We start from the raw sequence: 27,378 nt of genomic DNA, 5'->3' as shown, positions 1-27,378 counted from the left end.
AATCAATCCGGTTTCTATCAGAATCTGCTGGAGAAGGTTCTTTATCCGATAGTATCTTAATGACCTCATTGAAACCTTTGAAGGGGATTGCTGACAGTAATTAGTCAGTGAGAAAGTTGTAATACTTAGAGCTCTGTAAAAAAGGTATTCTTATTTGAATAACTTGGACTATCTTTGGGCAATTACTTGTCTTTCCAATACTAATGTATCTAATCTCTCTGAGATCTTCCAACGTAGTGATATAAAACAAAGCAAACAGTATTCCGTGCCTATCTTTTCTTTGAATTTATATCAATATCTTTAACATTCGTCACTGTCTATAAATATCGTAGATGCAAATCGTGATTAAAGGTTTGGGAATTCTCTGCGACTGTTGGTATGCCCTTTGTTTAACAAGAAGTTTCGTTGATCTTTTATTACTGGTTTTTATGCATCTGAACATGCCAAGCTCACAGATACATTTTAAAACGCAAGTAAGAGAATACCAGTAAGAAACATGTAGAGGAAGTAAGATAAAAGCGGGAGAGTTAGGTATGTAAACTTGTTGAACAAGTTTTCCGACTGAGCTTCCACGACTACATTCTCTGAAATGTGGGTAGATTGTGTGAGTGTGGATGTAGGTTAATATATGCAGATTCTGTATGTGCGAATACCTAAATATGCATACCTTTGAATAAAATGGGAACTTGGGGAAAATCACTACGATAAAAATCTTGGGAAAAAATATATTCCTTATATCCAATAAAAGTTCATAGAACTTTTGTCAGTTGAGTTTCGGTGAATTCACTTTGCAGAATCAGATAAAAATCTTGAATGGCTTAATCCGCGATGATCGACAGAAAGATGCAGGTCCATGTTTGCCGGGAAAAGTGGAACAACATTAGCCATTTCCATCACATAGTATGACGGACCTGCCACCAAATCTAAATTTTATGATACGTAGTACTGTCTTTCCTGTTGCATGTATCCTTGAACCATAGGTAGTTAAAAATATCTATTATCTGAAAACAGAAGGAATAAGGAAAGGTGAACATAATTACATCTGGCGCCCAAAATAACTCAAATTAAATAAACAACAAAACCAGAGTATATTATTTTATTGTTCCCACATTCCTTAAAGCCGTCGACATTAACAATGACCTTAGCTAAACTACGGTAGAGGCTCTTTCATGAAGGAATGTAATGCACAAGCCAGACAACATTCAACAATTCTGAATGACGACAGTGGTCGCTCTCGAGGTGAAGGAATGAGTGTCCTTTTTCTGCGTTGATTGAATATGGCGACTTCTGTGTCGCATATCACCCTAGTCCGGTCTTTAGTATGCTTGTATTGTCAAATAAAGGAGGAAGAGGCGCGCTCAGGAATTCATGGAGTCACAATGGTAGACGATAACTACTAACGACAGGTATAACCGAGTACATTGGTACTGACGTATTAACTGAAGCTAGTGAGTTACTACCACATGGAAAGTAACCGCTGAAGGGAATTATTAGAAGAAACTCAGGTGAACACGGTGTGTAGTTATTTACATACGACCGGTAAATTCAGGGGAGAAGAACATGTTTCTTATGGACTTTATTTTGAGAAGGAAGGTACAAAAATTTTGCTCTGATGAAATGATCGAAACTTCAATGGATTTGCGGAGCTATCTATGTCTGCTTTCCATTGTAAAGTATTTTACAGTTTTTGTAAAACCCTAGCCTTCAGAGTGATCCTACTGCTTTTATTTAGCCTCGCACATTGGTCAGCGTCTTCTTAATTTCGCCGGAATACCAAATTCTCTCATGGCCGTGTACAGTTTTACTATGTCTATGTTGTCATAGGCGGCCTTAAAGTCGATGAAAAGATGGTGCAACTGATGTTCATATACCACCAGCTTTTCCATCGCTTGCCGCATAGTGGAAATTTGATCTGTTGCTGATTTGCTTTAGTGGTATGAGTCGGTTATATTTTGGGCGTATGGGGCTATCGGCCCAGCAGGATAGCGGAGAATATCTTATAGAATAATGCAAAGCAATCTACCCACGGTTTCGATGGTCCCAGAGGGCAAACGTTTCAGTTTCCTGAACTAACAAGACCTGCGCAGCTTAAAGCGAAAGACCAAAGCGTGCTGTGGAACACATCATAGAAACTACAGGTCAATCCGTGACCTCTAAGGCTAGTTGACTTTCCGCAGCAAAATATCAAGTAGCAAAATAAGAATTCCGGTGGATGATGGACCAGAATCTGTCGGACAGTGTTCCTGACAGGTACGTTGTGCTCAATACAGCGCACTACAACGTGGGACTACACAGCAAACATATTTTCTCTAAGCTCGATCTGGAATGAGCTTACTTCCAGGTTCCAATAGCAGCTGCTGACATACCCAAAACATCAATTATAACGCCACTTAGGTTGTTCGAATTCACTCGAATGTGTTTTGGTCTCCGGAATGCAACACAAACCTTCCAGCAATTCATTGATGCAATTTTGAGAGACCTACTCTTTGTCTTCGCATACCTGGACGATCCGCCCATCGCCTCAAAAGACGATGTGTAGCACGAGCAACAGCTCCTGGAGACAGTAATAAAAGTAGTAGTAAAAGTTCCTAGGAATGCTGAACTCGTAGCGAAGAAGTCTTCCACTTGCAGCCGCTACACAGAAGCCACTAAACACATTTCTACACCTGTCAAAGAAGAACGACAAGTCTCCGATCCTCTGGACTGACTCTGCAGTAGCTGCGTTCAAAAAATGGAAGGTTTTTCTTTAAAAGGCTGTTTTCAACAAGACTCAGCACATGTACTTTACGTATGATGGAGAATTTCTGGGTATTTACAGTGCCGAGCATCACTTTCAGCAATTACTTGAAGCCAGGTAATTTGCCGTCTGCACAGAGCACAAACTTTTGGTGTTCGACAACTAACGAACTAAGGAAGACGAGGCAACTTATCATTAGCCAGTTCACCACTGACATAAGGCACCGGAGCGGAACCGGCAACACAGTCACTGATGCATTTTTCAGGGTGGAAGAAATAAATACCTAGACATGCAACTAGACTAGCCAGCGTCCAGAGAGACTTATCCTTACGTGACTTACAGGCCAATCCGAACCTTCGACTCCAATGGATGGATATCCCCGGAACGGAAACCACTATTCTGTGTGAAACAACCTGAAAACCACAGCCTTATTTGTCAGCCAACTACAGAAGAAGCATCTTCAACACCCTTGATAGGCTCATAAGGCTCTAATATTAATAATTGTGATATATGCAGTAAAAATTCATGCTTTAAGGGGGGGGGGGGGGGGGGGTGGAGATTGAAGCTCCTCCTGAGTGGGGAAATTTGCATTGCATTGAAAGAGCAGTTTCAGTTAGAGGAACTGGGTGAAGAATCCCTTTTGAGCCAGAGGAAAGCCTATGATAGTAGTCAAACGGCGACAATGCGAGTACCAGTGGAGGCAGCGTAGAAACTATTAAAAGACATCGACCACCAGTATGGCTCTAGCAAGAATGATGCCAAATGTAGGAGGTCCGCGGCCAAGGTAGTGAGTTCCATTTTGCTACATGCAGTCCCAGTTTGGACATCAACGCTGCATACCAGTGCACATAACCTGAGTGCAGTCTAGAGAAGAATAGTCTTAAGGATGTGTTCTGCCTTCCGGACTGTCTCAGATGATGCGGCGTCATCTCAGGAATGGTGCCGATTGACATTTTGGTAGATGCTGCTGACCAAACAGGACGTTGATCTGACCTAAAAGCTATCCTCTCCTATATTTTCTTGCATTGTTGCTGAATCGAATAAATTTCGGGGTGTTAAATAACATATTTATCTTTGTAAACAGGGAGGAGGAGGAGGAGGGATGACAGGGAGGTGTTTAGTTGGTAGTCCGCCAGGGTGCTGTTGCGGGAGTCCAACACTCTGTGCATAAACGCATTCACCTACCCTACTGCCAAAAAAAAAAGAAGCATGGCATCTGAATCGCTTGGTGAAATAGCCTTTAACTTCTACCGCCATTGGGAGTTCACTTTATTTATATAAGATTGGCGGATCTGCGCGATCTTCAGGACTGATTTTAACTCAACCAATATGGGATGATGATAGTCCCCATATCTCCGATAGATTTTGTTGACGTGAGTGAGCATTTTATGGCAGTAGTCTCATGTCCTTCCTTCAGCAGTCTCATATCCTGCACTCAAACAAAGTTCGTTGGACACACAGGTTGATCCCTAACATCAAAGAGTGGCTGGAGAGAAAACATGGGGACATCAATTATAATCTCATTCAGTTTCTCACCGGCCATGGTGGATATCGACAATACCTCAGGGGTTGTCAACGATCCTTAGCGGGTCGCTTACGATACGGGGAGTGGCGTCCCCGAGGTGCCCGAGCAAGTAGTTCTAAGCCCTAGCTGGCATAATACCTGCGTCCTAGGTAGTAGCCTCGAGAAAATTTCTCGGCGAAGAGCGAACTGCTAATGATCGATACGGTAGTGTGCATTGAACCAGTATTAGTAGACCACGTTGCCCCGAGCGAGCGCTGATCCGTGAGTTCCGGGATAAGCTAATCGTAGGTTAGGCCTCAGGGAACTGGAGTAGGGGCTTTGTCCCCGTGGGTATACCCGTTCCTGACTATTGAGACCCGATTCCTTGCACATAGTGCGTTGAGGTAAATGCAAGAGTTACGATCCTCGTTAAATCCACCCAACTACTGGCTTATGCTGACGATATCGACATCATAGGAAGAACGACCCGAGACGTACAAACTGCCTTCATTCAGGTCGAGCAGGCGGCGATTAGCGCGAAATCTTGGGATACACATCAATGCAGGCAAGACAAAATATATGGCGGCAACGTTAGCACCGAAAACCAACCAACCAACAACATCAAACCGCACTGGTCAAACGTGAAGAATAAAGATAGGAGAATACAACTTTGAGACCGTTGACAATTTCTCCCATCTAGGGTCGAAAATCACAACCGATAACAGCTATGATGATAAAATCCTCGCACGGTTGTTGTCAGCCAACACAGCCTATTTCAGCTTACAAAGACTGTTCCGCTCGAAACGTCTCACCATAGGGTCAAAGCTCTTACTGTACAAGACTATGATCTTGCCAGTCCTCATGTATTCCTCGGAGACTTGGGTTCTTAGCAAGAAAAATTGCGAACTCTTGGCCACGTTCGAGAGAAGAATCCTCCGAAGAATTTTTGGCATCCTACATGAGGATGGACGATTCCGTAGCCCACACAATGACGAAATCTATGAGTGATACCATGATTGTCCGGTGGTGGATAGAATCCGGCTCGATAGGTTACGGTGGGCGGGTTACTTAACCCGTATAGATGAGGATGATCCCACCCGGAAAGTCTATAAGGGCAATATCTATGGTAGAAAAAGAAGACGAGGCGGACCCTGTCTAAGATGGAGCGATGGGGTAGGCCAGGACGCCAGACAGCTTTTAGGGATATCGAATTGGTGGACCTCGGCGCAAAACCGGGATGTCTGGAGTTCCTTATTAAGGCAGGCCTAGACCGCACACCGGCTGTTGCGCCGTTGATGATGATGATGATGCAGCCAATTACTGAAAATTATAGTAATATACTATTATTAACTTTATTTGAAGGGATATCGGTATGGAAGGTATTTCGGAGCCTAGCTACCATATAGTGGCAGCCTATTGATTTTTTTCACTTTTTTGGTTTGGACAGTTTTATAGTTAGTTAGTTAAATAAATGATCATTTTCGACTCCCCGAACTCTCCGCCTTTCCAACAAATATCAAAACCAGCTTTGGAAAGAACTAATCGAGACCTTTCTTTTGATACCCCACATGACTATATTTGGTGAAAAAAAAATTTACACCCCCCTTTTGCATGTATGGGGACTTCCCTTTAAATTCAACATAAAAGGATGTAACTCACTGTATGCGTTCACAGTTCCCACCTTTCCATCAAATTTGGTGTCAATCGCTGCTACTGTCTCCGAGAAAAATGTGTGTAACGGACAAACAGACAGACAGACAGACAGACAGCAAACCGATTTTAATAAGGTTTTGTGAAAAACAAAAAAGGCGGACAGGCAATTCTCAAAACCAGCACTAATAGTTCAGAAAGAGCGAAGCCCAAGACGAACGAAAATGATGGATATACTAAAGTTACCAGCAGAAAAGCGAAAGGAAAAGCAAAAGTGCGAACTCGTCCAGATGCGATTGTTATCTTCAGTAACGGCAATCTGTCTTACGTGGAGATACTCAGAAAGGTTAAAGCTGATCCCGACTTAAAAGGTCTGAGCGGAAATGTGAATAGAATCTGAAGAACCCAGAAAGGAGATCTCATGTTCGAGCTGAAAAGATCCAGCGTGGGCAAAACTGATGACTTTCGCACTCAAGTGAAAAACTCACTTGGGGAGAATGCCGCAGTGCGTGCCCGAAAACATTAGATCTATATTCAATGTAAGGATCTCGATGAAGTAACATCGAAAGAAGAAATGTGTACTGCTCTGAAGGAGCAATTCAAGTTGCAAGAACTTGCCGAGGAGTCTGTTGTGAGCTTACGAAAAGCCTATGGTGGTATTCAAACGGCCACAATACGAGTACCAGCGAAGGCAGCACAGATGTTGGTGGCTGCCGGAAGGGTCCGAATTGGATGGGTTGTCTGCTGTTTAAGGGAACAAATTTCACTGAAGAGGTACTTTAAATGCCTCATGTTTGGGCACTTCGCGAAGGCATGCACCAGCAGCATTGATCGATCCAATCGATGCAGAAGATGCGGGGAGAAAGGCCATATTGCCAGAGAGTGCAATAGGGACCCCAAATACCTACTGTGCGAAGTAAAAGAGGGACAGGATAACCGGCATATTACCGGAAGTGGTAAATGTTCGGAATTTAGGAAGGCGCTCGCTGCAATGAGAAAATGAGGTTTATTCCAATAAACCTCAATCATTGCAGGGTCGCTCAGGATTTACTTGAATCTGAGATGGAAATTGCCATCATAATTGAACCATACAGAAACCAAGTTTGACACTGTTTTCGGCTCTGCAAAATCTTTGGATGAGCAGAGCTTCATAGAGGTGTGGTTGGATCAACTTGATAAAGCAAGCGCCTCTATGGAAAGAGCCGCCCATGTGGCCCAATGCATCGCCAAGGCATGTGACGCGTCCATGCCTAGGAGTTGCTCATTCCCCAGTAGAAGACCAAACTACTGGTGGAATACTGAACTGGCCAGCCTTCGATCATCCTGCCACCGAGCCAGAAGAGCGGCTCAGAGGGCGGTAGGTAGAGTCGATCAGGGGCAAAAAGAGTGTGCCTATAAGGCAGCCCGCAAAACCCTCAAGCTCGCCATCTAACGAAGCAAGAGGAAATGCTTTAAGGAGCTCTGCCCGGAAGCGGATGTAAACCCGTGGGGGAGCGCTTATAGAATTCGTGATGGGAAAATTCAGAGGCCATTCTTCTCCGTAGATCACGCCTGCCACCCTCTTGGTGAAAATCATCGAAGGGTTATTCATCCAGCAAAAGGGGGTCACCGACATATTCCGAACACCTCTGAATGTGACGGCGATTCCGCCAGTCATCAGAGACGAGCTGCTGGAGATTTGCGGTTGAATAGGAGACAATAAAGCGCCGGGCCTGGACGGAGTACGAAATAAGGCCATTAAGCTTGCCGTGAAATCCAGTTGTTCGAAGTGTGCATGTCCGAGGGAATATTTCCAGCGGAATGGAAGCGGTAGAAGCTGGTACTTCTGCCTAAGCTTGGTAAACCTCCAGGTGAACCATTCTCATACCGACCCATTTCTCTTTTGGACACTGTGGGCTTACATTTTCCTCGGGTAATCTATAATAGATTACTCCCGGTTGTTGAGAGCCAATGCAGCCTTTTAGACCGGCAGCATAGATTCTATAAAGCCAGATCAACAATTGATGTCATCAAATTACTTACTGGCTTCGCCGAAGATGAAATTCACGGAACTACCATTGCGTGGTAGTAACCCTGGACGTGGAAAATGCATTCAATTCGGCCAATCGAAATCTAATACGCAAATTCCTAGCGAAGGTTGGTATTCCCGCCTATCTCGCTGTTATCGTCGATAGTAATTTAACTGAAAGGAGGCTCTGGTATGACACTGATGACGGACCCCAGGAATACGTTGTTTCCGCAGTTGTCCCCCAGGGCTCCGTATTGGGCCCACTACTGTGGAACATTATGTACATTGGTGTAGTTAATCTTCCCCTTCCGAGGGACGCCAAACAATTAATTATAATCTCACCCAGTTTCTCATGTGGCACAGAAGATATCGTCAATACCTGCACAGGTTTAAATTGGAGACCTCACCCGATTGTTCAAATTGCAATGGAGTCCCTGAGGACCCATAGCATTTTTTCCTCCACTGTCCGAGATTTGTGGAAGAAAGGAGGAATCTAGAGGAGACTCTAGGAGAGGCGCTGGTACCAGAAAATCTGGTGCCGAAAATGATAGCACATCAAGAGAATTGGGATGCGGTCAACTCTATGATCGCATTTATCCACAGCAAGCTGCGAACGGCAGAGGAGAGGAGAAAAGCACGGTCATGTGCGCGGCGTATCGAAGAAAGGTGACTAAGCTGGAGTGAGCTGACTCCGCCCCGTGATGTAATGCCTTATGGTGGTTCCGCGGGGCTTGGAGGGTGGTTTTAGTTGGTAAGAATCCCACACGCTTGTTTTGCAAACAAAACCTTAAAAAACAGAGACGGACAGACAGACACCGACTCGATTCTAATAAGGTTTTGTTTCACAGAAAAATTTAAAAATACTGTGACAGGAAGATGACCCCAAGTTGGAATTCCGGTTTGTCATGGTTGTTTTTGTGTTTTTCCGGCGCAGTAGGCTTATTACTTGCAGGACATTAAAGTAATGATAATGGAACATAAGAAAGTGAAATGTCAGGCAAAATGCGGCTTCACAAAGGACTGGACAGGAGGCATATGTATACAAATAAATATGTTGGTTTGTATTCATCTAGTAGTGTAGGTTTCCGGCTTTCTACGTATTGTATATGCACTTCTACCTGATTTCCAAAAATGTTTCCAACACCTGACGCCTCCGCTCTGATAGAAGCATAATGAAAGCCGCAAAAATAACAGAACGCCATGGGCCGAGGGAAACACACGACGTACAAATAATTTAATCGAGGGACGTGGCCGTACTGAGTAACTGACAAAAGGTGTGCGAGTCCATCATTTTCCCATGCTGGCTGCCGTGGGTTGCATTCGGTCCCGATTCGAAGCTTCTTTTCGAGTTTTCATCCGCATCTCGACGATACTTCGGATATCTTGGGCACGTTAGCCGCTTGAGTGTGTTAGGAGCTCGTGCTAGACTGGGGACGGGGCTGGCTCGTTCACGGAGAGAAGACGCCCGTCCACTCATCCGCCGTGAGAAAGTACAAACTTACTTTTATGATCCGACGTGCAGCTTCGATAGTGACCCCATCCGATACTATGCGGACGGGCCGATGTCGGCTGGTGGTGGAGAGTCCACGATAAATGTTTTCAGATTGAACGAACTATCGCGAGGGAGACGTTATCATTACTGTGTGTGACTGTCGCATTGTGAGCAAGTCAATAAATTTATTGAATTTTCTCCGAAGTTTTGCGAAACGGGAAGAAAGCTCAGGTGCAGTTGGTCGGCTCTCAGGATACCTACCTGTTCTCACTAGTTCCGCGGTCCAATTAGCGGGAGATTCGGGCGCGTCCTGTTTACATGGTCTTACGTACGTACACCAGCGTGTATGACTTATCGCCGATTGTGGGCGAATCGTGACCCAATAGTGCACTTTGGTAGTCCCGCGACTTTTCCGTGTGATTTGCTAGAAGAGGACAGGGTGCCTGTCGCGTGTGTGTTTACCTCCGCCAAACAGGTATTTCGCGGTACGTTCTGATTTTCGGAATTCGAGTGCAGTTCACGTTTCCAGGAGTGCATGTTCTTTGATTAGTTTATCTAGTCAATATCCACTCGCTGCTACCCCGCAAGAGTATAAGCCTTGCAGTGTGTTTGCTCTGATTCAAAGGAAGCTAAAAATATCTAAAGTGGAAATCTATGTGAAGTGTCGTTGCAAAGCAGGTGAATAAGTTCCAGTTGGATTCCCATCCAATTAAATCGATTCTGGGTTAATCAGTGCATTTTATCTAATCCATGCTTGACTGTGATGCTAGAAAGTGATTCCAGATAGTTCAGAGGATCCACTGTCCAGCGCTAGACTCATCTCGCCGAGCTCCAAGCTCAGTTGAATTTTTTATCTGCTTGTTCCTGTCGAGTCCAAGGTGAGTATTCAGCCGAATCATATGTTGATCTGGAGTCGTTAGTTTGCTATCAAGAGAATGTTCAAATGCCACAAGTAAACAACCGATTTGTTTAGATAAAACAAACGCTGTGTGTAGTGGTAGTCCACATTCACGCACACTCGCAGCCGGCATAGGTACGGCGCTGGCACTTGTAAAACCGGCTCGGATCAGTCGAATGTTTGCTATTCACCGACTCCACCGCCGCTGGCTCTTGCAGACACGCTGGAGTGGATTACCTGTGCAATTCCGTACCACCAGGTGATCTCGCCTCGATAAATGCTCAGATACTCGTACTTTATTGTCGGTTGCTCTGGCCACGCTGAGATAGTTTGCCTTTTGAATTCTGCTTTTTGCTTTGGTCTATGAGTGCTTTTTACAATGTTTTGCCATTTGTGAGTTTAATTACGTTTTTTCCTGGGTTTCCTCTTTGAATACTTTGGTTAATGATGGAATCAGTAATGATTGTGTCGTTTAATGAATGCATAGATTGGCTGCTCAGATATGAAAGTCGATACACTACAACGGCAGGTACTCTGAAACGTGCCAAGCGATTGATTTTAGTTGTTGATTGTAGCATGTCGTCTAGGTAGGAAAGGGTTTAAGGACCTTTTGCTAAGTAAAAGTTGTTAGCTACTTAGGCTTGGGAGAAATAACATTTGACCTTCGTTGGTACACGGAATGTTTGGGTAGGAAAGCCCCGACTAGGAACAGATTGGAACGAGGATTAGTATTTTCATATGCATAATAAATTTAATTACAAGGAGTTGAAACTGAAAATACATATTTATGATTACTAACTGAACTGGGCTGAAAAATACATCTATGTATGCATATTATTCAAGTAACCTCCTAGCTGCTTACGAAATAATAAATATTATAAGGGTGTGTATCTATTAATTACAGTATGTCAATTGAGCCTTTAACAGACAGGAATTTCGATATATTTCCAACTTTCAACTTGGCATTTGGTATTAAGTATTCTTGTATATAAGTGCCTCAACCTACTTTGCACATGTGCCGGACACTGTTCCAGAACATATGTCAAGGTTTCGTCACTCATCATCATAGTATCTGCAGACAGTGTCCGAGGATATCCCTAGCTTTCTCAAGGTCGACAGTGACCAGTAAGTACTGCCACTATACTCCGGAGACCCTTCTTGGTGTGGTTAAGACAGTCCTTGGAGCAATTGGGTTCGTATTCCTTTATGAGCAACCTGTATTGATCTATTCCTGGTAAATTCGTCCAGTATAGTTCCCTCCGTCGCACCTCCTCATGTTTCAATGTAGTAACTAAGAGTTGTTTCCGATTTCTTTGTCCTGTGTCCTTGTCCTGCGTCCCCTGTCCTCTGTCCTCTGATTTCTGTCCTCTGTCCAATGTCCTCTGTCCTTCGTCCTCTTGTAGAAGCGTTCCTGCTTTCCCTTGGCCGTATTAGCTTTTAACCTAACATGGCCTGAAACCCAGGGCATTCAGACCTAATTGTGCGATCACTACCACGCTGTCCGTGTTTCAATCTTCTTATCGAAATAAAACCTCGTTGTTATGTTATCCTTTGGTATCAGTAATTCGGGATACTTAGATCTAGAAAGAATATCAACATTCCTTCGATTTAGACACACCTCACTGATACTTCGGGGCATTCAGAAGATCGCCGCACTTCTTGCTTGCATATGTATGTATGTGAATATTTAGAGGAGTTAATCTCAAAAGGACCTCCCTGTTTCTCGATTCGCACCGTGTCATGTAAAATAACGACTTTCAAATGAATTGTATGTACTATGGTGGCTTTGCCTTCCAGTACCAGGCACTAGTGACTCTTAGTCCAATTTAGATCTATCACATAGGGTATCCTCATATTTGTTCCTACAGATTAAAAGAATGTCGTCAGCGCAACCATGAACATATGTTCCAGTCTTTGGTGATAGTACTCCTCCCTGTGGATAACCTAGAGTAGTTTTCATGATAACAAAATTTTTACCTGTCGTTACTTGTTTGCCTACTCTCTAGCATTCTGCCCATCCAGAAAGCCAAGGTGTTTTCTATTTCATTGTGAATCAGGGTATCTGATCTCTGTGTGCGATGTGTTATCGAACGTTCCTTCATATGTTGTTACTGATGTAGCGGATTGCACATTAGAACTAACGTTGTTATCTATGACATTCTTCATCGTTAGGCAAATTGGAATGTTTGAAAGGTTTAAGGTGAAAAGGATCCTTTTTCCCCGCTTTGAATGACCTCTTTGATCCGCCTCCATGAGCTTGGTATATATCTAAAAGTTATGCTACCCCTTTACCACTCTTGGAGAGATTTTTAAGCCTCTGTGGAGTAATACTGGGAAGGTTCCATCTATTGCGGGTGACTTTATTGGTATAAATGTCCCTCAGGGATACCCTTCCAGATTGCCGTTGCAATTATTGCAGATGCAGTTCTTGCATGGCAGAGATTTACCTGGTCCATCTTAGTGTTGGTCATCGGCTCCACTAGTGTTTGAAGCTCTTCTTCACTAGCAGAGTGTCTCCCTCCTCCTCCGATATGGCGTATTCCTGCTTGTCGCCGTCCACCTTGAGCCCTAGACAATTCAGGGGTAGATCGTCAAGCTTCTCCTCCTCGTTGGACAGCATGCCTACTCCTTGCTTAGTCCGTTTAGCCTCTATGGCTTCCTTAATTCTTTCGGGGTCCTCGGTAGGGTTTCCGCCCGATGTCTCCTCAAAAGTATCCTTCCTCGGCTTCTCCCTGTGGACATATACAGGTATGTTGTTACACCTATAATTGATAAGGTAATAAGGCAGTTAACTATTTTACTGATGTTTTTGTTGCGGATGCACCCTTCTTCGCAGTTGTCATACTTTTAGCTATATTCGTTGGTTTTCCTGTTAACGTCACTGCTAGATGGGTCACCAATTCTGCCGCGCCTAACATTGACACCGATGCTCATCTGATTTTGAAGTTATGTTCCTAGTTTTGCAGTTGCCGTATGAGCTTTCAAGCTGATTTGAAAAGTTTGTAATAAAATTATGCGAAATATTTAAAAAAAACTATTTATTGGGTAGAACTATCCTACAAATTCAAAAGGTGGAGAATTTTGGCAGTTGAAGTCCACCAGCAACAAAGGGCAGCTCAGACAAAGCATTAATCCACTTGCGCTTGTTCTCCTCTTTGCTAGCCCTTTCGGGAAGGTGAGTGGAGATCATCGGTATTTCGTTTCCTCTGACTTTATTGCCAAACATCTGGCGAACTTGCACCAGGAATGCCGGGATAGTGAACGCAACCAGAACCTTTCTCCACGTATGTCTTCACTAAGTATACAGCTCCAGTTCATTTCCTGAAACAGAGGGCCGAAAAATCGTGTAAAAAAATATTATGCAAAAGATGATATCATTTTTAAGGTTTTGTGTAAACACAGAACCTTATTAAAATCGGTTTACTGTCTGTCTGTCTGTCTGTCCGTTACAAGAATTTTTCTCGGAGACGGTTGTAGCGATTGGCACCAAATTTGGTAGAAAAATGGGAACTGTGAACGCTCACGCATATAGTGAGTTACATCCTTTTATGTCGAATGTAAGAGGGGTCCCCATACATTTTTACATTGTACATTATTTTTTCACGGTTAGTATTTTTTGAAACCGGTCTTAGTTTTGACGTTTGTTGAAAAGGTGGGGAGTTCGGGGGGTTGAAAGGGATCATTTTTTTAACGAACCCATTCTCAGAAACTACCCAACCGAAAAATCTGAAAAAATCAGGGGGCTGCCACTATATGGTGCCTAGGCTCCGAAATACCCTCCATTCTGATACCTGTTCAAATAAAGTTAATAATAGTACATTACTATAATTGTTAGTAATTGACAGGAAAACCCCTTCAGGTTCAACCTAGAATCACAAAATTGCAAATATAGGCTACAGCACAGAGCATGATCCTGCCCAATTTCGTGAAAATCGCACTATTACTAGCAAAGTTATACTAGGTCAAAACTGTCGGTTCTCTGCAAATTCAAAACTATGAATGTCAATATCACTTGAAAGTGGAAATTTTCACATAATATATGCATATTTTACGTGCTAATGGGACAAATGCACACTCAAATCACTTTGTAAAAGAAATACACAAAACCTTTCATACCTGAAGCGTCTAGCTTCCGGTTTCCCGACTTGTTTTTATACTAGGTGCGAGTTGAATAAAAATTGGCTCCTTCTCTCGCTGAAGCTTATTTCGTGAATACAATACTATCGAGAACCTTTTCCACAACAGATTAGATAACTTTGGATTCAATGGTCCTGAAAAATCGTTGGCGAATGCGTTCGATTCCTACTTAAATGGGAAACGCAAAAAACAAGGGGAATTACTCATTTTCGGGCTTATTTGGTAGATTTGCGGTTGACTGTTTACGTGCAATGGTTTGCTCAGTTGTTTGGTGATTGAACCACTTTAGATCCATAAACAAGCTTGAGAATGGGAAACATTAAGAAGGGTTCACAAAATGGCCTTAGGAATTAGGCTGCTAGAATTTCCTGAAGATGTTTTGCTTTTGAGTTCCTTTATGAGAAGACTTCATACTTTATAACCAGCCCCAAAACGACTATGTAGAGGGTCAACTAAGTAGAGGATGAACTTCGATATGAGTTTTGGGAACGTTAGATAGCACTGGTAACATCAGATGCTTTATTCATTTTCATTGGTATCCTCTGCAAATGAAAATTGTGCTTTTCTTCGAATGCCATTCAATACAAGCCACTAAGAAGCAACGCATACATACATAAACGAGCAAAAAGCAACCAGTGTTTAAAACAAAAGTTAAAAATTGGTACAGTAATTTGAATTTGAATGTGAGATTCGAAAAAGATTCCGAGTATGAGTTCATCAAATGATTCAATGAATTCCGAATCAAATAGTTATGCCCGGTTTATTCATTCAAATAAATATTTTTAATTTCACTTAATCAAATAAATAAAATCCCTGATGCAAAAGCATTTCCAATAACATCAAACAAATCAATTTTCATTCCAGTAAACTCGAATTTGTTTGTTTTTCGGAAATTATGAAACTTGCAATTCTGCATTTCATCGCTACAACAATCAAATCAACTTGCCTCTGGCATTCCGTTTCCCATTACAATCAAATTCACTGCAAACAATCCGGCAAATATAGATAAAACCACCAAAAAAAGTGCTGGCTGAAATTAGGATTTATCTCCATAATGTCGATAGATAACTTTTCAAAAAATAATCTCTCCCGAAGATCATTTACCTCTTAAGTTAGTGAAAGTATTTTTTTCGCAGTCGTGCAGATTTCTTCTGATAAAACATAATTTGGAGTTACTTCAACTGGCGTACCTGCAACGCTTCGCCACCATGGGAAGTGGCGGATCCGGAATGAAAAAAGATATTCTCATAATGTGGCTCTTGTTTCTTTTCGAACCTAAAGAAGAAACGTATTAGGTGACAGGAAGAATTGTGCGGTAGGTAGCTCTGAGCATGGTCGTTTTATGAAAGTACATTGTGTGCCCGATAGTTTCAAGTGTATTAAACCAATCAGCCTTTTTGTCTTATGCTGTATTGAATATCTTTACTGTGCACAAGATGATGATATCAAATTATCTTTTTCTCGATGGAGAAGAACCAGATGCATTACTGCTTCCGTTTTCTCTGGTAGTTTTTATGGTTGGAATTGTCACGTTTCTTAGTTTTTCTATGTAACATTTAAGTGGAGGTGCCTTTGTACCTACGAAATTTATTGCATCTGTTGTGAGGTCGTGACTGTGTATCTGGGCAAGTTGAGAATGTCCCTATTGTACGGGTCTCCATGTGTCTTATGATATTTCTTTTCAAATTATACTCCTTTCGTTTCTCTATGAACTTGATTTACTGCTTAGGTTTTCACATACGACATACGTGTGCGTGTTGTCGGACTATCACATCACATCACATTCTTACAAACTCATAACAAAATTAATCGAATTCCGTGCCTCATTTCATAAAGTGATTTCTGTCGACTTTGCACCCCAGTATCTAAAAAAATTCTATTGAAAGGTAGTTCCTCCTTCCTCTATTATTTTCTTTAGAGCCTTCGAAAATATATCCTACGCAAGGAGTTTTTTTACTAAATTTAATTGAGGATCTTATGGATATTTGCGTTTCAGATTAACCTGTCCTGCTGATTCGCGTGAGATTGTAGTTTGCTTATATATATTTATTTATAAGGAAGTGACATTATCTTATACCTAGGTTCCTTTTTATAAGGATTTGCTTGCTAATGTTCAAAAAGTTTGGTTATTATTAATGGCGCCCAACGTGGGCTTTTAAACCATTGAATTAATAAAAATTATATCCGAAAAGCCTATTCCGACTTCAAAATTTCGTTTAAGATTTTTGGATAGAAATAATATTAGACGGTCAACTTTGCTCATAACTAGGATTAATGTGCAATTGCTCCCTGTTTAAATTAAATTGTTATTAAGTAAGGATAATTTTTTGTGCCTCTAATGGGACTTCGATCTCGCAAGTGACTGCCTCCCAAGAGACCCAGAAATATTTTGGGACAATATACTGAAAGGAATTCCCTTTCTTGGAAGTATTTATCAGTGATTGACATCGGAGATGCCTTCTTTTTTCGACGAGGGAAGGGCGTTGAATTGTTAGATGGTGTGATGGCGGAGGTGGCTTAGCATCAGGCTCTTCCCCGCGTGCGTTGCGTCTTAAATGGCTGTGTATGCGAATATAGTGTGATATAGATTTATCACTTGCACAATATTAGTTTAGGTTACTTTAGCGGGGGACTTGCAGCTCCAAGCACTCTCCATCTAGCTCCGTGAGCTATTGCAACTCCACCCTTCAGAGCAGACTTGGCAGTAAATGACTTAACGCCAAATGCTGGTTTTGATCCACCATTGTAAACCAGACCATTGAAGAGCCAGTCCCCCATGAGGCATAATTGAAGACACCTCCGATGTCCATGAATGGGCCTTAGGCGCATTCCTTTTTGGATATCACATTCTCAATTTGTATTGTAGCTCATGGAATGTCGCTTCTGTAGATTTATTTTTCTGGTAGGTAATGATTGGGTGTTTTCTCCTTGGATTTGTCTCTCTGGTAGGCATGTTCTCTGCAATGAAGCATTTTTGGCGAACCCATCTACTAATTTTCCAACCCTTTTTATACAAAGAAAGTTAGAGTGACCAACCAGAGGATTTTTGCGTCCATGTAGGGAGGTTTATTCACTTTCACACCATACCACGTAATTTGAAAATAAACGTGTGTCAAGCATGCGCTTCCAAATGTATAGACTCCTGCGCCTAAGATCCGATTGTATACTATTCTTCGATACCCATCAGAGCCGTCAAAAGATTGCACCGTGGTGCCGATGACTTCTCGCCTAATCGCTTTCAAGTGGGATCGTTATCCAAGTAGATAATTTGCAGTTTGGTCCCTACTAAATATCAAAATGGTTTCGTCCAGCGGGCCCACTTATAATTCTTTGAATTCAATGAAGTCTCAGAGTCTGGTCTGAAAAATATGCGTACCCTGAAAATGAGCACTGCACTAAAATCTCTTGATTCCGGACCTCGGAAAATTTATGAGTTCGGCGATGGACCATGCTTTTTACCTCGCCCACTTGTGAAGCATACTTCTGCAGGAAAACATTTTGGACGTGAAGGTTGTAATAGTTAGTTTCCAGTCCACTCACGGTTTCGAAATATGAAACCTTACAGGCGACAAAACAAAGTCGTTCACATGTGGTTAATGTTGAGGTAACCTCCTGCTCTTAATTAAAAAAAAAAATATTTCTGTTTGAACCCAGCCGCGTTCCTATAAAAGCAAGCCCCGTAGAGGCTGGGGTGAGAAAGGCAGTGATCTCGGCGGACTAAAAAAGGGATAATTATGATCCCCGCATAGTTTTCGCCTGGGCTGCATTTTTTCTCCGCGGCCTTGGAGGTAGTCTCTGGAGTTTGGAAAATATAATTTATATTTCAAAGAATGCACTCTCAGAAATTACTAGATTCCGTTCTGAATACTCTTGCATTGACCTAATCAATACCGTTTGGATAATTTTGAAGAGTGCACGGGATTTAGATCTCGGTTTCACTTACTCTTTATCGGTTCTAAGAAGAATTTAGACAACGTGAGCAGGGAGTGTACCAGAACTGCTCTACGCAGGAGAGACATCTCCAATGGTGACACGTGGTGGCGCAAAATGTCACGTGTTGCATCGTGGTAAAATTTCAAAGGAATTTTAAGCATAAAGCGGACTCCAACAAGGTTGCATTCTGACACCGATACTATTCCTTCTTGTTATTGGTGACGTTTTTAGTGCTGCATTTTTTAGAGAACACCTCGACTATGCTAATGATATCTTTTTGTTGTCACACCGAGTAATGAATCTTGTCCAAACGGTCCTAAACTTGGATAAGGAGGCAAGCTGAGTTGGATTTGAAGATAACCACCAACAAAATCACGGTTCCTAGACTGACTAGTCATAGTACTCTTCCTAGTTGCATTGATGGGCAGAACATCGAGGCCATTGAATAATTTGTATACCTAGAAAGCGTTGTTTCTGCCGACGGTGGTAGCGAGCTTGTTGTAAATCGAAGTATTAATGGCGCTAAATTTGCTTTCGCTATTTTATCCAAAATTTTCAATTGGAAATACCTGAACACCAATGTTAAGTCTTCCTATTCTGTTATATGCGAGCAGCACATGGAAAGTGACTACTCGAATACTGTAACCCTATTTCTGTCATCGATGAGAAACATGGCACAGAACAGTTCAGGAGAAGTGTAGGGCTTTCTGGAAAACTTGAAGAGAGGTCAAGCCCATTTTGGCGAATCGACAATGATGGCGCGGAATCGTCGTGGATGTATTATGCTTCATTTAGGAGATGTTGCCCGCCATATAATCATGGTTAATAGAATAGCTAGCTACCATCAATATACTGGTTTTTAGGCAACTAAAAACTAATTGCAACATTCCGACGTGGGACGTGCATATTCGAAATGTTGGAAAGGTTAATGTAGATAAATTTGCCGATTTGTTTTTTAAGATTCGCCAAACGCTCAAGGCTTTTAGACATTTCTTCTCAATGATGAGCACGTAAAGTTTCCTGTCCATCGAGAATGGGAGGAGGAAGGAATAGAGATTTTACTCAAATTAAATTGAGTTTGAATTTGACCCCGGGTTCAGAGTTGCTCCCTACGACTGCTCTATGCAATAATTGTCATAGATTCCGAAAATATCGTTTAATATCAAATCTCAAAGTAATAAAATTGTTTAATTAGTGAAAGATGAAGACGCGGGAAGAGATCTTTTTCTTCAAATCAAACAAAGCAAACAATTCAATTAGCAGAAGCTAGTTGTTAATATGGTCCACTACGAGTCGATCTTATTGATGAAGAGGGATGAATAGAAGATCGCCCTCTCGTTGCCAGCATACTCAGGGTACGCGTGGCTATACGTATTTCCTGGCTAGGTAAATAAACTTCTGAAAATACGGAAAATGACATCAGTACTTCCTTCCAGTATTGAATCATTTTTTTTATGACGTTTATCTAAAATTATAAATGATCTCGGTATTTGAAGTTATAAAAACGCGCGATTCTGACGGACGTGAGGAAACTACACTTTGCAAGCTCTGAGGCGAAGTAAGGCTCTGGAAGATAACACAAAGGTTACATTGGACTTAATGGATCACGTTTTTGGTATATAGAGTACTAATATGAACCGTAATGGTTTGGAATAGTAGACAATATATCACCTGGGCTATAAAGAGAAAATTATGCGGATGCTTTTTTCTATTTCGGGCCTCCAAAGGAACCTCAGCGCCTCTTCTCGTCCATTTTTATTTTGTTCCATTTATTTTCTTTCCATTTGAGTATCTTCCTCCCTCTCTTTCTCTCTTGGTAAATATGTTTAAAAGCAGGGAATCTCGAAACAATTAGATCAGTAGATGCCAAGGCATACGTAATATGTAATACTCCGAAATAAGTCAATTTTTAATTTTTCAGGCAATTTCTGAAGTCAAATTTTCAACCATTCTGTTCATTTTGCCACCTTCGTGATGATTTACTTGAGCTGAATGGACTTTGGGGATTAGGTCTTGCGTTGGGGCAATTGTGGCATAATTGTCAATTCATTGGATATATGCAAGTGTCTTGTGTTTATTTAAAATGTTGATCAGATTTTGCAACAGCGGTTTTCACAAACCAAATGAGGAAACAATGCTCTTACCCGGAATTAATGATCGTTTTCTTTCTTTACGTCTTACACGAAAATCCTTGAAAAATATACCAATATGTCACTGACCTGATAATTTATGAAGTTAATCCAAACGCACTACATGGTTCTTGGAAAACGAATCTTAAATAATCCAAATTCCAGGTTTTTACGCTTATGGGGTCTTTGGAACTTGCTAAGTTCCGGGTTCCATTCTTTTCTCTTGCACCATGTCTTCAGTAGTTTTTCAGAAGCAGGATTTTTTTTGACAATTTATTCGTCATGTTCTTGTAGATGTGATATACCCTGGGGCGCAGCCAAAAGGTGAGCCAGTTTCGGATGTTCTTTTCATGTTTGAGACATTGAGCTTCAGGCATAAACTGTTTAACGGTTTTCCAAGGTTCTTTTTAAGGTTTTGTGTAAAACATACAGTGAGTTACACAATTCTACGTTGAATTCAAGGGTCCCCATACATGCAAAAGAAGATATTGAGCATGATCCTACCAACTTTGGTGGGAATCGCAGTATTACTAACAAAATTATAAGAGGTCACAGTTCTTCTTCTTTGCAAATTCAAGACTTATCAATATCACGTGAAAGCGGATATTTTGACATAATACATATATGTAATAATGGGACAAATGCATACTTAAATGTCTTTATAAAAGAAATACACAAAACCTTTTATACCTGAAGCGTCCAGCTCTGGATTCCCGACCTGTTTAGAGTTTCGGAGAATTTTTCTGGTCAGTTTCATCGATATTCACATTCATAATGCTGATTTATTCATGGTCAATATTCCAATCCTTGTTCTGCCTTTGCGTAATGTACCGACAGTTAACTATGCTACTTCTGGCAGTTTCCTCATTTTCTTTTTTAAGATTGTGCCACTTTTCCACTATGATTTTATGAATCCGCAGGGTTTTAAACATGACCCCGTTGCGGCAACTCAATCGATGCATGCATTTTGGAATTCGGCAATAGCTATTGCTGTCGTCGAATAAACTTACTTCGATGCATAAAAATATAACATTCGCTATCTTATTTTGAAAAAAACTTGTAAAAATTAGGGTAACTATTACCACTGAGACCATTGATATCTTAATGAAGAAATATGAGTTTTTAATTGTCCTTTTAGTACCCTGGAAGCAGCACCAGGGACTAATAGTGTCCTAGGAACTTTAAAGGGATTAGGCATGCGAACTAATCAACCTATGTATAATTTTGATTTTTTTGGCTCGCTCCTTTGTGTGTGCGAGGAAGTTATATGACTACAGAAGCGAGACAAACATACATAAATGAGAACATAATTATTCAAGACATAGGCGGGGTTTGAACCTGACGTAGTGAGATCATGGGGCTAGTTGTTGGTGGTTCATTAATAATGCTCTTTCTTCTTCCAATCTAATCGAAGATTGAATTTTCTGCTTACTCCAGAATTAGGCAAAGGTTGGATGGGGTAAAGAAAAATGCAGAAAGTCGTGAAATTTTCTAAGTTTCATCATCATCAACGGCGCAAGAACCGGTATCCGGTCTAGGCCTGAATTAATAAGGAACTCTAGTCATCCTGGTTTTGCGCCGAGGTCCACCAATTCGATATCCCTAAAAGCTGTCTGGCGTCCTGACCTACGCCATTGCTCCATTTCAGGCAGGGTCTGCTTCGTCTTCTTTTTCTAACATAGATATTGCCCTTATAGACTTCCCGGGGTGGATCATCCTCATCCATACGAATTAAGTGACCCGTCCACCATAACCTATTGAGCCGGATTTTATCTACAACCGGACGGTCATGGTATCGCTCATAGATTTCGTCATTATGTAGGCTACGGAATCGTCCATCCTCAAAAAAATTCTTCAGAGGATTCATCTCTCGACCGCGGCCAAGAGTTCGTAGTTTTTCTTGCTAAGAACTCAAGTCTCCGAGGAATACATGAGGACTGGCAAGATCATTGTCTCGTACAGTAAGAGCTTTGACCTTATGGTGAGACGTTTCGAGCGGAACAGTTTTCGTAAGCTAAAATAGGCTCTGTTGGCTGACAACAATCGTGCGCGGATTTCGTCATCGTAGTTGTTCTCGGTTGTCATAGACAGGAGAAATTATCGACGGTTTCAAAGTTGTAGCCTGGTATCTTCATTGTTTTCGTTCGACCAGTGTGATTCGATGTTATTCGTTCTTTCAGTATTGGCGCCGACGTTACCACCATGTCCTTCCTTTTGCCTTCATTAATGTGCAGCATAAGACTTCACGTCACCGGCTCGATCGGATGAAGGTAGACTGTACATCTCGGGTTGTTCTTCCCATGATGTCGATATCGTCAGCATAGGCCAGTAGTTAGGTGGACTTAAAGAGGATCGTACCTCTTGCATTTACCTCAGTATCACGGATCACTTTCTCGAGGGCCAGCCTAAGAGGACGCATGATAGGGCATCCCCTTGTCGTAGACCGCTGTTGATGTTGAATGGTCTTGAGAGTGATCCTGCTGCTTTTATCTGGCCTCGCACATTGGTCAGGGTCAGCCTAGTCAGTCTTATCAATTTCGTCGGGATACCAAATTCTTTCGTGGCCGTGTACAGTTTTAAGTTAGTTTATTTGAGGTAAATTCGATCAGGTAGCTTCTGTTGTGGGTTACAAATTTTCCGCAACTGGCACTATGATTATCATGTTGCATGACCATCATGATTATTATCTTGATGATGGTCGGTGCATATATGTAAGGCCTTCAATTACCCATTTAATGTGATTGTGATTTTCAAGTTTTTGGCTTCTGTTTTTTCTCTAGCATGATAAGCTATAAATTTGCTCAAACCATCCTCGCCTTGCCACCAAACATTATGGAAGAAGCTGTGATTCAACTTGGAAAATCAATTATCACGGAATGAACAAATTCTTGAGGTTTCTTTTGTATCATTTCTCAACCATCTGGGCGGCACGCTCAAGATCACTCTCCTCTGGGTTCCCGGGCATAGGAACATAGAAGGGAATGAGCGGGCTGACGGATTGGCCAGGCAAGGCTCTGCTCTTGGCAGTCCCTCGGGGAACACAGTCGGTGTTCCGCTGGCGGCTGTCGGGGGCCGAGTCTACTCGCACTACCTAGCAGCCGCGGGCCTGAGATGGCGAAGGCTTACAAGCTGTGCCAAATCAAGGAGAATTTGGCCCGCTTATAACATAGCCCGATCACGAGAGCTCCTGTGCCAGACGCGTGCAAATGCATTCAAGATTACGGCGGTCTGCACGGGGCACTGGCCCATAGGGGACCATGCCGCTAGGCTCGGCTTACCCTACAACTCGCATTGCCGAAGCTGCGGAGAAGGAAGGGAAACCCTCATGCACTTTCTCTGCGATTGCCCGGCTCTGGCTCGAGTCAGGCTGCGGACACTGGGTAAACCATTCTTTGGGGACCTCAGTGAGATTTCTAGTTACAGGGTCGGAGAGCTGCTTTCCTTCGTGAATGCTACGGGCTGGCTCTGAAGATCCGAGCCAGCTGGACTCCGCTTCCCTGTTCCTATAACAACAGTCACGGTCTTAGGAGTTTGTGGCATCAAAACGGCGCACCAAAGCGCTAATTGGGCTCCTCGGAGCGGCCACTGATACCTACCTACCTACCATCATTTCTAAATCATATTTGGTCACCAACGTAGATGGAAAGTATGCTTCTCGTCCTTTGGAAATATCCAGATTTGTTTAGTCCTGATTATATTATTCATGATTTTTAGTCATCATTTTCTTTGATAATTTTTTTCGAACTTGCATGACTGTAGGTTTGCATTTCGAAGATACATGACTTACCCGGCTTATAAGATGCTTTCATCAAAGTTAGTATCTTTCATTTTAATCCTGGGGCGGAATTTGTTTGTCTGTCATTTACGCTAAATTTTCTCTGAGTTTATTTCTAAACAAACAAAACAGGTGGCATGGGGTAAAGAAAAAAACAGCAAAAAGCCCCGTGATCCTTTCAAAGCTTCTCAAAATAGGACGATTTTAGTTAATACTTGCGTGCCTGATGGACATAATTCTTCAGGAGTGCCACCGCGCCGGTATGCGAATCTACGTCATCAAATGCATTTTAGGGGAAACTTTATTACGAAGTTATCAAGGAAGTTCACGTATAAATTTTTTGTAGTTACATAGGCATTTATAAAGAATAGTTTGTTCCGAAAATGGTGAAAGTATAAAATTCCCATGCAACCACAAGTTCACATTTTTCATGCAACAACAACCTTCGATTTTATTGTTAGAAATTGCAACGAATTTTTCGGTCCATTTACATCAAAATCAACTATTATTGGCATTGTGTCAATGCCGTATCTGATCACTTTTAATCTATGTATATACATATGTATGTAATGACGTATTTGTTGCACTTTTATTGAAAGAAAATGCAGCTGAACGGGACAAATTTGCATAACAAAGTGTTTAGTTTAGTTGTACAAGGGTAACAAATTCAATGAATTTACCCGCGGATCAATTGTGTCTGAGCTATTGTTGCATTTTTGGCTGTATAGATGTTATACAACCGTGAGCCGTTTAAAGTGTTTTTAAGTTTATAAACAAATATCTATTATTTATTGCGGTATATTAATCGTTTTAATCTCAGCTCTCCGCTACGCCCTTAAATTTACCACATTATAGGGGAACTTACTTCATAGATTAATAAAAATTGCAAATTGTCAGATATAGTTCTACACCAGCGTTAAATTCGGTTTAATTATTTTTCTGTTAGTTATAAACGTGAATACTAAAAATAAAATCAATTAACTTTTGGTAATTAATAAGGACAACCTAATAAATGCAGTAACAAATAATGAGAATAATATTAATGCCCGAAATTTATGACCAAAAATTTCTTGGAAATTCCAAAATAATAGTCCAGTTTCCAGCAAGCATGTGTTAACCTTGGAATGACTGAATTAATTATTAGTTTGCGTTTTATTTCTCGTGTCCCGGTTGGAATCCTGATTCCGGTCATGGATATTTGGTTTTACAAAAGAGTAAACAGGGGACATATACATATATGTGAAAGTCAGTGAATATTGTTTGCATGCTGAGGCTTAATCGAAATGTACCTTAACTATTTTTCTCAGATTTTTAGTGGGGTAGTTAACGAAAATGTAGTAAACAACAGTTAAAAGACATATTTTTCTTTTGTTAAAAATAATTAGTAACAACCAAAATAATTGATGTTCAACTTTACAGAAAATATTTAGCCCCAGCACTGATCCATGTGTGAAGGGTTTCACGTTTTATTAACTATGGTTCATTTTTTCGTCTAAATTCTGTAAATTAAAAAAATGTAACCATTCCTGAGGAAATTAGCCACGAAAAAAAAATTTAAATTCAGATTGGGTAAAGGTTGAATCCTCGGAGAGGGTGAAAAGTTTATGGAGGGGAAGGAGGGTTCGTCTCTTCAATCCCGGTGGTCATCGGTGTGTAAAACAAAACATTATTAAAATTAATTGACTTTCTGTCTATCTGTATGTCTCTCCGTCTGTCTGTATGTTTGTCACACCAATTATCTCTGAAACGATTACTCCTATTAGTAGAAAGTTGGGAACTGTAAATCTCCTGCAGTGAGTAACATATGTAGTTCCACCTTGAGTTTGTTTGCGCGGCAGGATTCGCGGCGTTCGAAATTTATTTCGAATGTGAGCGGTCAGATGACGCCACCGGTGCTCTCCACACATTTTTTTTACGTCACTCTGCCGCCTACTTGTGGCCCGGATTTGAGTCCCTTGGAGAGGTTATTGGGCTGTGTGTATATGCGTCGTCAGCAGCAACGAAATATTCAATCACAAGAATGGCTGATGCAATTGAATTCAATTGAACTCGGGGTGGTTCTATTCAAAGTAGACGGCCTACAGTGTCAAGTCTACTTGAATCAAACTCATATGCAGTTGCTTCATATAAAAGTTACTCAAATGCCATCGCCTCCTACTTGGCAGACGGAAAGCAACCATATCAATATAGTCCAGAGGAATTGCAGATAATTGAACAATTCTTTGATTTGAAAGTAGCGTCGCCACCATATCGGCGTAATGCACTTCACGGATTTTGCTAGGCGTTGAATGTTCCGCCTCAGATTTTAAAGGATTCATTCAGATGATGCGATTGGAATTGATGCCGGATTTGGTGCAGGGCTTAAAATGGACCGTACAATTCTGCATGTAAGTTCCGCCGTCAGGGGCTCAAATTGTTCCTGTTGGAAATCCAGCGGTGCTGCTATTCCGCTCGAAAATTCTATTCTTCTTGCAAATCACAAGGATACCATACCATGGACAAGACTGGAAAGACAGTCCCTCTGTTGTCTTACCGATGATATACGATAGTAATTCTAATGTTACACAACTGGCAGAACTACGCGAACAGGTCCAGTCTCCTGCCACCAACCCGGTTAGTGCACAGCTCAGGTAGTTTTCAGAGTATGGGGCACAGCCGGGCGAGTGTTCCTTATTTCCTGCGGTTCGCGATCTTTTGGCCAACCTCACTTTCATGCCAGTTGGTCCTGTTGGATCTAGTCCTGGACCAATGATGAACTCCCCGATGTGACCTCCATAACAGGTTTATAGGATGGGACCTAATCAGGGACCAAATTAACTATTTTCTATTTATTGATTTGATAGTTTTAATTGCTCCTCCTATACAAACGAGGATGGAAATTGTATTGTGTATATAGTGATTAGTATAAAATATACTTTCCTTATTCTTAAAAAAAAGGGTCACCAATTTATTATGTATTTAATAAATTTTAGTTATATATATTTAATAATTTCTTGATAAATTGGATAAATTTCTTTCCTTGTTAAACTACAGTTATATTACATAATTAATAAATTTGATTATTCTTAAAATAGTTAGGTAGCTTAAGTATTGAGGAAGAGAGTAAGTAGCTTTC

General features: G+C 41.5%; 1 protein-coding gene across 6 annotated transcripts in view; it reads left to right on the top strand.

Moving 5' to 3' along the window:
- Positions 1-9,352: 9,352 nt before the first annotated feature.
- Positions 9,353-27,378, top strand: part of LOC119650468 (rab11 family-interacting protein 3) — a 301,666-nt gene continuing 283,640 nt past the window's right edge. The window contains exon 1 of one of the 6 annotated variants that reach the window (XR_005249284.1): positions 9,353-10,269. The gene's annotated coding sequence lies outside the window, so the exon portion shown is untranslated. The remainder of the gene's footprint in view (positions 10,270-27,378) is intronic. The other 5 variants (XM_038053344.1, XM_038053353.1, XM_038053341.1 and 2 more) reach the window with 5 other exon arrangements.

Source organism: Hermetia illucens, chromosome 2 (genome assembly GCF_905115235.1).
Source record: "Hermetia illucens chromosome 2, iHerIll2.2.curated.20191125, whole genome shotgun sequence".
NCBI classification, from domain to species: Eukaryota; Metazoa; Arthropoda; class Insecta; order Diptera; family Stratiomyidae; genus Hermetia; species Hermetia illucens.
Note: the sequence above shows the minus strand (reverse complement) of the source record. Positions and strands in the feature narration are given on the sequence as shown.